The sequence below is a fragment of the Pipistrellus hanaki genome (genome assembly GCF_964339955.1).
Source record: "Pipistrellus hanaki genome assembly, chromosome: 1".
Taxonomy (NCBI): domain Eukaryota; kingdom Metazoa; phylum Chordata; class Mammalia; order Chiroptera; family Vespertilionidae; genus Pipistrellus; species Pipistrellus hanaki.
Genome location: NC_140503.1, coordinates 42,150,079 through 42,165,062, shown reverse-complemented (window position 1 = coordinate 42,165,062; position 14,984 = coordinate 42,150,079). Strand labels below are relative to the sequence as shown.

Genomic DNA, 14,984 nt, shown 5'->3' with positions numbered 1-14,984 from the left:
TTAAAGCACACACTTATGAGAAACACGCAGTAACAGTGATGCTGTCATGGAAACTGAGACACCTAGCCACTCACAAAGAGAAAACTATCATTCCAACACAGACACAAGGCATAGGTTCACTCACATACTTACCTACACCACCACTCAAAAGCAGACACATGGATGAAAGCAGAGACACACACACACACAAACATACACAAACAAGCGCACACAGAAACCCCCAAACACAGACACAGAAAGAGACCCACATGGAAACACAAGCACCAACACACACACACACATCCATACCCACCCAGTGCAGCCGGTCAGATACATCTATCTGGAAAAGAGAGGAATCTGGATAGTGAACACCTACTGTGTGTACCAGACATCATGCAGGAAAATTAAATCCTCGTTTAATCTTCACAAAGCAACGTTAAAAAGTGAGGTGATTATCCCAACATCGACTGACAAGAATAGAGGTGCCCAGAGGTGAACTGCCCAAGCTTACCCAGTCACCAGTGGGAAAGAGACCCCCACTTCGTACGACAGTGGTGCTGCAGCATTTTCCTCACCCAGCAGAGCCTTCCTGGACAGAGGGGGACACAGAAACCACTGCCAATTAATTAACTTTCCACCTCAGGGTCCTCCCCAGCTAGTGGTTAACCCACATGGCTTCTGCCGACACACTCACACTCTTTTCTGTCTTGGGATGTGCACTACAATGCAACCTCTCATTAATTCTGGCCTATGCATGGCCTAATGAAGGAATCTACTGGGGGAGGAAGAAAATCACTTCTTTAAACCCAAATGGGGTACAAGACCAGGTTTTCAGTCACAGCCAGTCTCTGAGTGAAGGTTCACGCTAGAAGAATGACTCTTTCCCCCAAAGGATACAAACTTTAAATGGCACCCTGCCCACCCCACTTCCTACACACACACACACACACACACACACACACACACTAAATCAATGGAAAAAATATCCTCAGCCGAGGATTAACAAAAAGGATGAATAAGATTTCTTACTTCCTGTCATTAAGTTACTATGTCACCCCAGGCAAGTCACCCACTGTCCCAGGGCCTCAGTTTCCTCCTTTGCCTGTGAGTGGTAAGACGAGCTAATCCCTCACTCCCCTTACCTCCCCCACCTCTCATCTCCTGGGCAGCACAGGAGCCTGAGGGCTACAGCTGCCTGCAGTGTTCCCCAGCACTGTCCCCTGGCCTTGGGGCCTCCCTGCTAACACTGGGGTCTGAAGAGGATCGAAGGCCTGGGAAGGCCAAGGTCAGCCCCAGCCCCCGAGTCAGGATTCAGCCATCACCCTGAGACACTACGACTCCCTAGTGACCTTGAGAGGTTCGGAAAGGAAGTGAGCTGAGAGCAGGGGAACCTTAACATATAATAAGGCCGTCATTTTCAAAGCGGACCAGAGGAGTTGCAAAATGCCACATGGTTGATTTTGAGTGTATTTTAGGGACTAGGGCTGTCTTTCCAAATTAATATTCATGGGGACTGGTGTGCCATTTATTTGCATATGTAGATTATTGCTCATCCACTGCAGGATAAAAAAAATTTAGGGTGTTTTTATTTATTGTACTTATATTAAGCTTGTATGATAACCCAGACAGGTCGGGCAGCGGGAGGGCAGATTCCAAGGGCAGGAGTGAGTTTTAAATAATGTTCACTATGAGCCAAAACCGGTTTGGCTCAGTGGATAGAGCATCAGCCTGCGGACTAAAAGGTCCCAGGTTTGATTCTGGTCAAGGGCATGTACCTTGGTTGCGGGCACATCCTCAGTAGGGGGTGTGCAAGAGGCAGCTGATGGATGATTCTTTCTCATCAATGTTTCTAACTCTCTATCCCTCCCTCTTCCTCTCTGTAAAAAATCAATAAAGTATATTTTTAAAAATAAATAAATAATGTTCCCTATGAGGAAAGGTGGGGCCTAGATCCACATGAGTAAACCAGCCCTTACCCCGACCCACAGAATCAATTCCAGGACAGCCCTTCCGAGGTCATCCCATTAAACCCCTTCCTCAGGAAACCTGGCCACCTCACGTTACCCCAAACAAACCTCTGGAAAACCAAGCCCACCACTGTCACCCAAGGTCACTGTCAAGAGGCAGGCACCACTTCTGAGGTGTTCCTTTGGACCAGTCACCTGAGTCCCTGTTTCTGAGGACGGTAACCTACTCTTTAAAGTTGTTGTAAAATACACACTAGAGAGTTATGGAATGGATAGAAGCGATGGCCACACAACATTAATGCATGTATTTAACACCACTGAGCTGTGCCCTTAAAAATAAAGTGGTCAATTTTGTTATGTGCATTATATCACAACAAAAATAATATTTAAAAACCCACACACCGGAAAATAAGCACAATAAAAAAGTGCTTGCCGAAACCGGTTTGGCTCAGTGGATAGAGCATCAGCCTGAGGACTGAAAGGTCCCAGGTTCGATTCCAGTCAAGGGCATGTACCTTCGTTGCGGGCACATCCCTGGTAGGGGATGTGCAGGAGGCAGCTGGTCGATGTTTCTCTCTCTTCGACATTTCTAGTTCTCTATCCCTCTCCCTTCCTCTCTGTGGAAAATCAATAAAATAAAATAAAAAAATTTTTAAAGTGCTTGCTAAAGTGTAAAACCCTAACAAAGGTAGGTGTTTGTTAAGGTATCACACCTACCTCTCTCCGGTGGTAACCAGCATCCACTCCTCCCAGGCACCTTCAGGGAAGGCTCCATCCCCTGCCACTGCCACCTACAGGGGTCTGGGGACCATTATTAAGTTCTATCCTGCTCTTTACCAGCTTCCCTCATTGTTTTTTAACCAAATAGCATGTCTTAATAGCTCCACCAGAAAGCTCTGAGTCCACTCTGAGAAGCTAGAGCAGTGGTCAGCAAATCACGCCTCGCAAGCCACATGCAGCTCTTTGGCCCCTTGAGTGTGGCTCTTCCACAAAATATCACGGCCTGGGCGAGTCTATTTTGAAGAAGTGGCGTTAGAAAAAGGTTAAGTTTAAAAATTTTGGCTCTCCAAAGAAATTTCAATCGTTGTACTGTTGATATTTGGCTCTGTTGACTAATGAGTTTGCCAAACACTGCTCTAGCTAGAGGTTCCTGAATTAGCCCAAAGTCCTTGTATTCTCGTAATTCAACGTGCCCTGAAGACTTGAGAGGGTCTGTAGGTAAGGAGGCAGTGAGGTCTGGTGGGGAGTTCACGGGCTTTGAGTCATCCATAACTGGGTGGAATCCAGATGCTGCTAATCACCAAAGGGATCTTGACCAGTCACACTCTCTCAGAACCTCAACCTTCTCCTCTGTACAATGAGGTTAATACTATTCTACCTCCCTCCTGAGATAATGGCACATAACAAAGATTCAAAGCATGGTTTCTGTTATTCTGATTACAGAACCATTCGCAGCTCTAGCATTAACTCATTCAGACCACTAGGGGCGCTATTTCAGAGCTCTCAAGAGCTGCTTTCAATCACTTGGTTCTATAGATGTTGTTCCAATTCCTTAGTGTAGTGTGTAGTGTGGTGTGATGTTTTTAAAAGAATGTTCTTTTTTATTGAATTTACTGGGTAGCATTGGTTAATAAAATTATATAGGTTTTAAGTATACAATTCCATAAAACTTCACCTGTATAGTGTATTGTGTATTCCCTACCCAAAGTCTAGTCTCTCGTGTACCCTCTTATATCTTCCCCCGCTGCCTTTTCCCTCTAGTAATCACCATATTGTTGTCTGTGTCTATGAGCTGTTGTTTTGTGTTTTGTTTTTTGCTTGTGTTTTCATTTCAGTAACTAAGCGGTGACACTCGGTCTGGATGCCCAGCTTTGTTTGCTTCAGGGTCTGCTGTTGCACTGGAATTAAACAGAGCTCCTTTAATTGTCACAGGCTAACGAGGAAAAAGCGGCCGCTAATGCACAAAAGCTTCTGTGCCAAGTGCCAGTCAAATGACCCCTCCGCAGGTGTGGGAACAAAGGTTTCAGGGTCGTTCCAGTTGAGAAAGTGGTGGGAGCGGAGAGTCACCACAGGGCACATGGTGGAGGAAGCAGCTAAAACGCTTCACACAGCCAAAACCACAATCACGTTGCAAGGGGTGATTTAGTCTTAGTGGAATAACAGCATTTATCACGTAAAATTAATGCTGTTAATCAGAATGTTGTTTGTAGTTTGCACTTTAATTTATAAACTTGAGTGGGATTTAAGGTTGGCTGAGAGTTATAAGCATAAACATAAGGCTTATGCCTATTTTTGTGTTTATATATATTTAAATAGAGGGTGGGGCAAAAGTAGGTTTGTAGTTGTGAGTAATAAAAACAGATTTTATTATTGTAGTATCTTTTATTAATTATTGTATTGTTTTCTACATGAACAACTCTAAACCTTTTGCCCCCACCCTGTGTTACTATATTAATAATTTAAGATAATATTGGAGCTCTATGGAAGCTTTCCCCCTTTAAAACAGAGCCATCTGTACAGTTCTCAAGTTTTAAAACCACTGGCCTAAAATTAGTGCAGAGACCAACCTGGGGAGTAGCTAGAATCCCCAAAAATCAGATCTATTGTTTATTCTCTTCTACAATGGGTAGAATAGAATAGAACTGCAATAGAATAGGCAAAGATTAACTTGCCCAAGGTCAATTACAGGTCGATCTTCCCCCCAGTTTTCCTGCCTCAGATGGTAGCGATGTCTCCAGAATCTTGGGTGAATTCCTTCCACCTTGCTCCTGAAACATCTTATTCCTCCTTGACTGAGAAATAAAAGCTAATAAAGAAGGGCTTCCTCAGCATCCCAGCTCTCCTCCCTCCCCACTCAGAGCCAAAGAGGTATACCAGTGCTGGGGAAAGGTGAATTCCTCCTCCCAGCTCCAGGCTCCTAGAAGCTCCCAGCTCAAGTGCTCTGAGAATCCCAGAATAAAAGATCATCTGTCCATTTAAAAGGACCAGGGAGGAGCATAGCATAAAGAAGGTTCCACCCACAGATTTCTGCAGAGCCCACCCCTTTCCTAACTCTGACACCAGCATCACCCATGAACAGGCACTGAGCCCAACTCTGTGCCGGGTCCTGAGGAGAGGTAATTAACCATTTTCAAGAAGCTGGCTCACTAAAGAGATGAGTCTTACACAGGCCAGGCCACGCCCACAAGAAAGGAAACTAGTCAACAAGTAATCAAGGGCTCAGTTGTGTAGTGGAGAGGAGAGAGCTGTAGGAACTCGGAGAAGAGGTAAACCAGTAAGAGATGGAAAAGATGGAAACCCCCTAGAACAAGCATGTCAAACTCAAAGACTAACACAGGCCAAATTTATGTGGGCCGCAAAAAAACAAAAGCTTCAATTTTCATGGAAACGTAAGTTTCTTTCGATAGAGACATGCTGAATACAAAGGACTGAAATAAATGAGTCATCATTAACATAAAATGATAGAGCATTTTAATTAGAATTAAATTTTTTCTTGAACATTAACTTACTAGACACCAAATAACTGCACAAATTAATAAGCGTAATACAAATAAACCTATTTTTCTTGTTCTCCGAAAGCGAAATATTTCCTGTTGTGCACACACCAAACAAGTCAGTACAAGACTAATGATGTGGACATCAGCTGCTAAAATATTTGCTGCTAGTATTAGTGGAGAGAAACGGTGCGCCTGCGCATAAGGGAAATGAATGCAGCACAATTATAGTAATCAGTCATTACAAATGATCACAGACACTGGCTTTTTATATAGATTGATTATGTATAACAGGATATTGTAAAAATATACAGTTTGTCAGTGGTCAGCAAACTGCGGCTCGCAAGCCACATTCAGCTCTTTGGCCCCTTGAGTGTGACTCTTCCACAAAATATCATGTGCGGGTAAGCACATACAGTGCGATTTTGAAACTTTGTGGCCCATGTGCAGAAGTTGGTTTTCAACTCTCAAAAGAAATTTCAATGGTTGTACTGTTGATATTTGGCTCTGTTGACTAAGAGTTTGCCAACCACTGCACTAGCACAATGTTTTATGCTCTAAAGAGAATCTCTGGCTTAGGCTTGAGGATGACAGGAAACACAGTCAAGGTGTAAAAAAAAAAAAAAAAAAAAAAGTGAGTGATCTATAGAAGCCACAATCTAACAGGAGGGAAGGTCCTCAGGAAAGACTTATGTAAATGTCAGTGTTTAAAAAGTCCCCAAACACACTCTCAGGACAAAAGGGGGTCTGAAGATTGTCAGAGAAAGGAAACAGGTGAGGCAGGGAGACACAGCAAATCGGGGGAAAGAGACCAAAGAACAGGGCACCCACAGGGTCAGGAGAATCTCCAGAGATATGAAACAGAGCACAGAGGAAAGAACTTGACTGTATCCCTCACTCTGCCTCCTGCTGGCTGAGTGAGGTTGGCAAGCCACTTAAACTCTTTCAGACTCCACTTCCTCACCTATAAAATGACTAAAATAATCCTGACCTCACAGGGTTGTTACAAGGATAAGTTAAAACAGCTCCTTAGAAATCACCTAAAATAGTGCCCTGCATTGAGCACACTCATCAAATTCTTTCTACATATTGAGGTTAAATGGGGAAAAAAAGTGAAGATTAATTATTTTCAGGTAAATCATTTTTCAAAAAATATTTTATTGATTTGTAGAGAGAGAGGAAGGAAAAGGAAGAGAGAGAAACATCAATGTGAGAGCCAATCATCAATTAGCCAATTAACCAGGGATGGAGCCTGAAACCTGAGCGTATGCCCTGACCTGGAATCAAACCGGCAATCTTTTGATGCCCGGGATGATGCCCAACCAACTGAGCCACACCAGCCAGGACAGGTAAACCACCTTAATTTCCCCTATTTCTGTGATTTGTTAATTAATAAATACTCCTCAAAGGGCCATGTGTTGCTGGCCACAATGCTGGGTACAAAGAAAGACCCACCGGACCTCATCTCAGACTTCCATGGTCTTACATCCAATTGCAGAGCTGAGGTACATTCCAATAAAACGCTGAACAATGACACCAGCAGCACATTATTAAGCACTGAATTTGTGGTGTAGGCAATAATTGCTACAGAAGTTCAGAGGAAGGAAAGATCGATGCTTCAGGATCGCTGTGGGCTCCAGTGGTCAGGAAAGGTCTAATGAGGATGCAGCTCAACACTGGCCTTGAAAGAAAGAGTGGTGTGGGTTAAACACAGAGAAGAGCAGAACTTGAAGCAGAGTCGGCAGTGGTGGTGAGTCCTAGCAGTAAGGATGGGAAGACAGGATAGGATGCAGCTGATTGTAGATGCCTTCAAATGTCTATTTGAGGAGCCTAAACTTCATCCATCCAGTGAGTATTATGAAAAAATAATGTAAGATAATGGGTGGATTAACAAAAAACATGTTTTGGGATGACTTAAAGAAGAGAGAGAGATGGGAGATTGGAAAATGGCATCCCAAGCAACATAATGTGTCTGCAGCCATGGATTCTAGACTCACTGCCACCCCTGCAGTAGAAATTACAGAATATGCTATTTACACAGCCCACAGACTGTTCCTAAAGACATCCATCCATCCCTATGACCCCCATGCACTGCCCTGATGGGAGATCATAGCGGGAGACTAATGCCACCACCCCACATAAGATGGGGGGGGGGGGGGAGGAACAAAGCATATATCTAATGTCAGAAAGGACTTCCATTCAAGAAACACAATGAGAAGAAAAAAAAAAAAAGTTGGTGCTTGAATATTGGAAATAGAGGAAGGAGGTGGGCACCAAAAATGTTGCTAAGATTTTGATACCAACACCTGGGAATATAGTGCTGCCAACAACAAAAACAAAGAATCTAGCCAAAACCAGTTTGGCTCAGTGGATAGAGCCTCAGCCTGCAGAATGAAAGGTCCCGGGTTCGATTCCGGTCAAGGGCATGTACCTTGGTTGCGGGCACATCCCCAGTAGGGGACGTGCAAGAGGCAGCTGATCGATGACTCTCTCTCATCGGTGTTTCTAACGCTATCTCTCTCTCTTCCTCTCTGTAAAAAATCAATAAAATATATTTAAAAAAGAATCCAGAAGGACAGATGGCTTAGGTATGGGAAGATGTTAGACTTCATTTTAGGCATATGGATTTTACAATGACAGCCGGACATCCAAATAATATCTAATAAGCAGCGGAAATGTACGTAGTATGAGAGGTGGAGCTTGATGGGCCATTGGGAAGTGGAAACCAGGAATCCAGAACTGGCAAGGAAGCCATGTGACCTGCCTCCCAGAACCACAGCCAGCCATATTTGGATTGACTGTCAAAAAGACACTGTGATTATAGAAATAAGATCTCATCTTGGCCTAACGGTCCCATTTACCACTGACAAAAGAAAAGCAAGTTGGGCAGAAGGAGCTCATAAGCCATCCATTCCTAAATATTGGTGCTCCAGTATGCACCATGAACCATTTCCTCCAGTAAGTCTTCTCTTGACTATTGTGTCTTTCACTGATGTCACATTCCTCCTGCCATAGATGGTCTGCAAGTCATAATTATTTACTCTCTGGTTCTGCTCTCTGATCTAGTCTTCACATGTCTCCTGCACTAGATAATCCTTTTATGGCAGAGATCAAATCTTTAAACAATCATCTACTTCTCTTATGTCAATCAAGTGTAATTATTGGGTTGATTCAGATTTATGTTCCCAATAAATTCCCATTAAACTGTGGCACAAAGAAGTGAAATAGCTACCCCGGGTCACAGGACTAAAAAGGAGTGGAGAGAATTAAAACCCAGGCCTTAAACTCTATGGTAGGCATTGTTGTTTGCTTCTTTCTCCCTTTCAAAGCACCCCAATGTTGTTCTTCTCTGGGGTTCAACACACACATCAAGATTATTCTAGGGCGATTATGATGGTCTCCTCCCTTGCCTGTGAGTGCTTAATGCATGGAGGTGTGATTCACAATTCCACCCAATGAGAAAAGGGACAGTCTGCTGGGAAGCTCCTGGGGAAAAAAGTTTCCTTCCTGCCTCTCTGCCTCTGCACATCCCTGTAAGGGTGTGACACCTGGCACTGTTGCAGCCATCTTGTGACCTTGAGAACAAGGAAAGATGAAAAGCATCTGGATCTTTCATGATGCTGTTAAACCAGTGAAAGAACCAAGCTTAGGACACACATAGCCTACCAGGGGTCCTCAAACTTTTTAAAGTGGGGGCCAGATCACGGTCCCTCAGAGAGCTGGAGGGCCGGACTATATGAACTACTAATTCCTACTGTAACACCTCGGCTGCGCTCACTGCCCAAAAAACCTGGCGGGCCGGATCAGACTCCTCTGCGGGCCGCATGTGGCCCGCGGGCCGTAGTTTGAAGACCCCTGGAAGGGTCTCATCAAAACTCACACAATTACCCTCTTGTTATGGGAGATACTAAGTTCCTTATTATGTCAGCACATTGAGTTCAAGATTTCTGCTACTTGCAGTCCTGACTGATACTGACTCCATTCAAGGGCTCCTGTCACTATAGATACCAGAGCCAAGCATGATGGGAGATATACTAGGTATAACAGGGGAAAGTCCTAGTCCCTACCCACCCTGTGCCTACTCCGAGATCAGGTAACTGTTCGATCTATATTTGATTACGTGATTCTGCCTTTGCTCACCAGTTACAGGGCATATATTCCCTGAGGACATCTCTCTTCTCCTTACTAAGCCTCACTGAGTTTCAGCCCAATGTTTTGATTGTGCTCTCCACATTACTGACCAAGTCTTTCCCTCTGGCCTCCCCCCACGTCTGAAGATCAAGCTAAAAAGAAAGGTGCGTGCACTTGGCCCACAGAGACCATCATTGAAACTCTGCATTCCTAAATATTTGTTCTTTGAAATGTCTTTTTCAATTAGATCTCGTCCAAATGTTTGAGAGTCAGGCTGAATTCCAACTTCCTGCTCCAGGAGAGACATGTTGAGCCTGCATAATTACTGCAGCCAGTTTTATTTGCTGTAAAAAACATAGATTTTTTTTTTTTTTTTTTTTGCTACTTCTCGACTGTAAAATAATCAATACAATAGAATCCAGATGAAAAATGCCAGTGTTTAGAACAACTCTTTTATGGTTCCTTTCTTTTGGGTCTAATAAACATACTGGGGATAACGCGTGCTGCTACATTCACCCAACCAGCTACATTGAAACACAAACTCTCCTCCTGCTGAGATACACCTTAAAGTCAAAAATTTTATAGGAGAAACAGACACAGAGTTTCGAAATAATGTTGACATGTTCAACTAACAGATCTGTAAATGTGTGGTGGGGACTGCCTCCAACCTCTCTGTTCACAATGACGGTTCCATTTCCCTCTCCCTCCCTTAAGAACACATTGCACCGTTACTGTCAAATGAAACAGAGAGAGTCCCTTTAGCAGGAGAAGCAATCTCTCTGACTTCCTTTTAAATGAAGAAGACATGCTTCTTTGGACAATGACCACCCAGGCCATGAAAGTTTCATGAGGGGCTCTCGGAGTGGATGACACCTTTTCAATTATAACTGCTCGGATAAACCCCCACAGAGCCACGGGGCAAGGAGCCTACATCCAACGTGCGACACCTATGTATTCCGTCATTATATTGCAATATATTCTCTCTGCGTGCGCTGATGAAGATAAAATATTCTTTTAATTCTATGGCCTCCTTGGGGGTAAGGGGAAGAGGATTATACATAGGCAAGTTCTGCAAGTTCCTAGAGCAAAATCAAAGCCTTTGTTTCAGGCTCCCCCATTGCATCAATCTCAGGAAAATAACTCGCTTTCCCCGGTTCTACCACACTGGCTAAGTGTGGTCCCTGGACCAAGAGGATCAGCATCACCTGTTAGAAATGCAAATAACTGGGCCCACTCCAGACCCACTGAATTAGAAACTCTGAGGGTGGATCCCAGCAATCTGCTTTTTGACAAGCCTCTTTACATTGAAGTCTGAGAACCGTTAGTCTACAAAATAGGAAGAAAATAGCATGATTTAAAAGTAAGAGATCAGGGATACCTGGACTCTAAAGTGGCTGGGTTGCCCTTTCTGCATAGCGATCCCAATCTGCAGTCAGGGCTCCATTTACCCGTCTGTACAATGGGGCTATAGAATTCACCAATGGCTGTGGATGCTGGAATTTAAGAGGCACATGGTTACCTGGCATCAGTCTCTATGGATACCTACTAGCAAGTCCACAGCTTCCAACACTCACCAGCTTCCTTCTGACATCCCTGACTGGCGACTGCAGAAGCTTTGCAGAGCAGCTCTCTCCACTGCCATATCCGAGGTCATCAATGCAGCTGCCTCTGGGTTACCCTTGGCAACCAGGAGCTGGGGTCATGGAAGCCCACGGAATCTCCGAATCTCATAGCCAACAGCTTCGGGTCTTTTCACCTTGGAGCTTTGAACCACTCGAGGGGAGGCTCAGGATTTTCTGTGTGATACTGTCCCACTTCAGCACTTTTTCAGATATTTTTTGTGAATTCGCTTCCACTCTGCAACTAGACTTCAAATACATGGAGGACTGAAGCCTACAGCATCATGAGGTAAGGGACTCTGCCTGTCCGGTTCACCACTGTATCCCCAAGACCAATCCTACCTCAAAATGGGAGCTCAAGAATTATTTGTTGACTATTCCTATTGCAGTAAATGCCTTACCCATAGTCGGTCCAAAACACACAAGTATTTAAATTCTAAAATTATGGTTGGAAAGGGACAATGAAACAATATGGGTTTGAACTGCGTGGGACCACTTACACTCAGATTTTTTTTTTTTCAATCAATATGTTGAGTTCTGCCTGCCATATCCACAAATTTGGCATCACGGATCCAATCAACTGCAGACATAAAAACAGTATTTTTCACCCGTGCCTGGGAACCTGCAGATGCAGAGGGATGACTGTATACACTGTCCTATACATTTTATAATGGGACTTGAGCTTCCATCGACTTTGGTATCCACAGGAATCTAGTCCTTGGCTGATATAGCAAGGAATGGCTGAAGTTTGGGTAGGTCAAAAGTTATTCACGAGTTTTTACTGGGGGTTAGTGCTACCCACCATCCCAAGTTGTTCAAGGGTCAACTGTATTTGAAACTCGGGGGCGAGCAGAAAGAAGAAAATGAGAAACAAAAGCCTGAATAATTCCCAGCACCTCAGGGTGCTGACTACCCAGCCAATTGCTCACCCTAGACACAGAACTATCAGAACTCTGGGCCAGGTTCTGAGCTTGGACTCAGAGCAGCTGGATCTTCTGGGTGCCCTTGGGCTTCTCATTCAAAGGTCAAATTCTCATTTGCCCAGACCCTGCTGTATATCGATCACCAACTTAACAATTTATGAGCTTTCCTGCCTCTCTCTTAGTTCTCAAACATTGTGCTCCATCATCCTCCTCCCCCAGCTGGAAACCTACCCCAGGCCAATGCCTAATTCTCCTTTCTCGGGGGCTATCCCTAATCCTGCCCCCTCCAAAATTAGTTTCACCTGGGAAGCCTATGCAGGCTTCCTTTGCTACAAAACAATGGCTGCTCTTTCCCTGAGGCCTGCTAAGTTTGGGCACAGGATAGGTGGCAACAAACTATCACCTATGAGATTTTCTGAGACATGATAACACAGGACCTAACAAGAGGATCCAGAGACCAGTCCTCTGTCCCTAACCTCATACGTGCCCAGTCCTCCATGACTTGCTGTGGCGTGACTGGGAACACTTGTGCTGTGCTGAGAACGTGGTCACATCAGCATAGAATGTTGGAAAAAGCCCTGAACTAGGGATCCCGAGACCTACCTGGTGTACGGTTCCCTCCCAACCTTAACTAGCTCTAAGCCAGTCCTGTCACGTCTCTGGACCTCGGTTTGCTGATCTGTGAGATGGGAGAAAGAGGTGGGACTGCAGTGGTGGACTGAATTTCTAGGGACTTAAACAATATCTGAGCAGCATAGAGACCTGGTGCGTGATATGCACCAGCTGAGAATGGAGCGCGCGGTGGGGGGGCCGCCCAACCTGCAGGAAACGATAGCCTAAGGACCCTCTCCGCAAAGCCCCCAGTTTCCCGCCCACTAAACCTCCTGCAAACCTTTCCACAGAACCTCTTCAACAGCACTCCTACAAAGAGGACTGCCAGCCCAGGGTCCCCCCCGCTGGTTCCGATAAAGCCGCACTGGACGAAGAATCCGGCCTCCTGGACTCCGGGAGCGAAGACCCAAGCCTTCCAGCCGTCAGCAGGCTCCGATAGCCCAGGCCAGCCCCTGCTCTCGGGCCCCAGAGCCCGGCGTTAACTCCGGTTTTCCAGGCAGAGCGCGGGAGGAGCGCCCGTGCCGGCGCACGAGTTCCCTGGCCGGAGCGAGCGGAGCTGCCCGGGAGCCCAAACCACCCGAAGGCTCCCTCCGGCCGGCGGCGGCCGCGCTCTGTGCGCCCCCCGGGACGGAATGGGCGATCCTGATCAAGCCGAGTCACTTTGAAATGTTTTTCTAGAGAACAGGAAGGAGCACGCGGGGGAGAGCCAGACCGGCCTCGCGGCGCGGGCTACCGGGGAAGTGACTGCTGGAGGCCGGAGCCGGGAGCCGGGAGCCGGGAGCCGGGAGCCGGGAGCCGGGTCCCGGAGAGCGCGGCCCGAGCCCGGGAGCTCTGGGCACGATCCAGCCGAGGCTGCCGCTCCCCGGCTCCCCAGGGCGAAGGCTCCGTCCCACCCACGGACCTGGACGCCCGCAAGGAACGGTTTTGCATTTTAAGTCGTATTTTTTCCAACAAATCAAGAAAATAAACCAAGTCCAGGAGGAAGGCGGTTGCGCTCCGCGGCGCCAAGGGGCTACCACCGCCATCCCTTTCCACACCTCCTCCGCCTCCTCCACCTCCTCCGCCTCCTCCACCTCGGACCCGGGCTGGCAGAAGTTGGTAACTTTGGGCCGCGCTCCGGGCGCGCGCGGCGAGGGACTCGCTTCTCTAACTTCGGGAGCGCGGGTGGCCGCCCCGGGCAGGAGGGACGTCCACGGTGTCCACCCAAATGTCGGCGTCCGGGACTTCTCTGAAGAGAGTCGGAGCGACGGGAAGAGAAAGGCATGAAGGGGGTATACGTTCCGCTCAGCGCCTCCAAAAAGCAGAAGCGCGCGTGGCACCGGCCGGGGCTGGGCGCCCGCGAGGCGCTCCGCTGGCCGCGGCGGGGACCTGGGCGCGCCCCGCAGGCGCTGAGCCCGGACCCGGACCCGGGCACGGGGGGCGCGCGGCGGACGCGCCCACGGCGGCTCCGGGGTGGGAGTCCCCGCACTCCGAGGGGCGGGCGAGCGGGCGCCTTCCCGGGGACACACGGGCCGCTGAGCTCCAGTCTCCCCGGCGCGGACACTGCGTCCCGACTGCGGCCGGAGGGCTGGCGGGTGCCTACTCCGGGGCCACCCTCCTCGCCAGCTGCCCGGACCCCCCGGCGTCCTCCAGACCCCGGGATCCTCCCCCCGCCCCGCTCTAAAGTCGGCATCGGCAGCCCGGACCCGGGCAGGACCGCGGGGATCCCCGGAGCCGGAGGAAAGTTAGTCGCGAGGCTGCACAGCCCTATCCCGACCCGCGTCCCCCCGCATCCCCGGCGGCCGAAGCCCCGCGTCCTCGCGGTCCCCGCCCAGCCACCTACCTGCCTCCGCAGCCGCCCTGGGCTCGCCGGCCAGTCGCTGGGGCCGGGCCTCCGGAGCCCGAGCCGCGCCGGAGCGCCGCCGGCAGCCGCAGCTGGGAGACCCGGAGCGGGGCGGCGGGCGGCGGGCGCCGCAAGCGAGTGAGGAGCCGGCGGGCGGCGGGCGGGAGCCGCTGCTGCCGCGGAGCCAGCCCCCTCCGCCCCTCCCTCTCCCTCCCCACCCGCCTCCTCTCCCCGCTCGCGGCTCCCGCCCTCCTCCCCCCTCCCCTCCTTTTCCCTCTCTCTCTCCCTCTTCGGTCTTTTCAGATCCTGCTCCCTCGCTCGCTCTTCTCCTATCTTTTAGTCTCTCTCCGGATTCCTTTGGGTTCCTTTTTCTCTGGCTCACCCTTTGCCAGCATCTCTTCTCACCTCCCTCCCCCCACTTTCCTTCTTTTGCTCGT

At 48.1% G+C, this 14,984-nt stretch overlaps 1 protein-coding gene across 10 annotated transcripts in view; it reads right to left on the bottom strand.

The window, feature by feature from the left end:
* Window positions 1–14,673, bottom strand: part of MEGF11 (multiple EGF like domains 11) — a 340,309-nt gene extending 325,636 nt beyond the window's left edge. For all 10 annotated transcript variants that reach the window (XR_014795229.1, XM_084886618.1, XM_084886621.1 and 7 more), the window contains exon 1: window positions 14,548–14,673. The gene's annotated coding sequence lies outside the window, so the exon portion shown is untranslated. The remainder of the gene's footprint in view (window positions 1–14,547) is intronic.
* Between the last annotated feature and the right edge of the window lie 311 nt (window positions 14,674–14,984).